The following is a 1,744-nucleotide window of genomic DNA, read 5'->3' as shown; positions in this document are numbered from 1 at the left end:
GTGTGTTTGATGTAAAATCCCTCAATGAGTACTTGGGCTTCAATGAGGAGGATGAGACTCTGTATATGGCAAAGTTGGAGATGGGCGAGGAGGTCCGTCCATGGTTAGCTCAGTACCTAGCAATCCCAGGTACCGTTCATGATTGGTTGACTGCTGGGGTGAGAATCTTGAGGAGGACCCTGAACTTTGAGGCTAGAGGCTGGGAGACCTTTGTTTGCAGCCGGTTAGACCCTACTAAACATGATCAGACCCTTCCTCTCCATCGGGCTGTGTTGGTTGCTTCAATTATGGCGGGATACCCCATAAATATGGGAAATGTGATGTCCCGCATTATCTCGTTAGTGGGAGTAGAGCACGACCGGAACTACCCCTTTCCTAGCACTCTCACCATGTACTTTCGGGGCCTGAAGGTGGACAAGAAGCCTTATGACGTCAAAGTCAAGGCGACAGCCCCGTTCTCCTGGTATAGCTTGAAGGGGAATGACAACCCCAAGGACAAGAACTACAAAGCCCCCACTTCTGCCCCAACTGGCCAGTCTGAAGAGCCAGTTGTGGTAGAGGTCCCTGCTGAGCATACTTCCATTGCTACTGATATGGCCCCCGGACCTTCCACATCTTCAGCAATTCCTCCTGGCCCTTCCACATCAGCAGGCCCGGAGATCCCATCCAGCCGGGCCCATCCCATCACTGCCCACCGACTGAGCCATGCCCTTGCTAGTATCAATAACTGGATGTCCACAGCGTCATCTAAGTTGTCCACACTGACTGCTACTGTTGAAGCTCAGTCAGCACCTCAACTAGCACAGGTCCCACAATCAATAGAGGATGCTTTGAAGGAAATTCTTGAGAACCAGAAGAAAATCCTCGATACTCAGGATGCATTGACAAAGGCAGTGGATTCACATAGCAAGGCTCTCAAGGAGCTTGCTAAGGAGCATAGGAAGCTGCGGAAGACATGGGCCTCCAAGGAGTCTGTGAAGGAGCTCCGAGCAGATGTTGATAGACTGAAGGCAGACCAGCTGCCTTTGGACCTGTTGCTTGATTATCCAGTCCCAGCAGCTCATCCACAGCCGGAGCAGACCCAGAGGCCTCCGAAGAGGAGGAGGACGATCCCTAGAGCAGATGATGCCATCATCCAGTTGGCGGACCCACCAGAGGCTTCCTCCAGTCAGCCACAGGGTGTACCAGATCCAGAGCCTGTCCAGGCCCAGGTCCAGCAGTTGAGGAGCAGACCACCGGGGACCAGTCTGAGGTCCCCGAGCACACAGAGGACCCAGGGACCACCCATGATCCTATGCAGACAGACACAGCTTAGGGAGCCCTCTATATCCTTTTTCTATCTTTTTGGTGCTTATTTGGACTAGTTGGCATTGGGGACAATGCCAGCTTTTATTCCAGGGGATGCGCCCTTCATTTTTGGATGACTGTATATATTGATACCATTTTATGCTTTCTTGATTTTCATTTAGTCTGTATATAATTTTATATTTAGTTACTTTTATCGCACTTTTTATCTTTTCTTTGGTCTGTATATAAAGTTACATTTCATTGTATATATTCATCCCATCTATTGTATATTCAAATCCCCTCTTGTATATATTTATTCTATTTTTCGCAAAAAAATTTTGTTTTTAGCTTCTTATTTGTGATTCGTAGCTTCTTGTTTTTGAAGTTTGCAATAAGCCTTTGGTTTCTTAATGCCAGGGTTCTTTGCAAAGGTGGAGTGTTGTGTGAACCGGGTGGC

Source organism: Nicotiana attenuata, chromosome 3, assembly GCF_001879085.1.
Source record: "Nicotiana attenuata strain UT chromosome 3, NIATTr2, whole genome shotgun sequence".
NCBI classification, from domain to species: Eukaryota; Viridiplantae; Streptophyta; class Magnoliopsida; order Solanales; family Solanaceae; genus Nicotiana; species Nicotiana attenuata.
Note: the sequence above shows the minus strand (reverse complement) of the source record.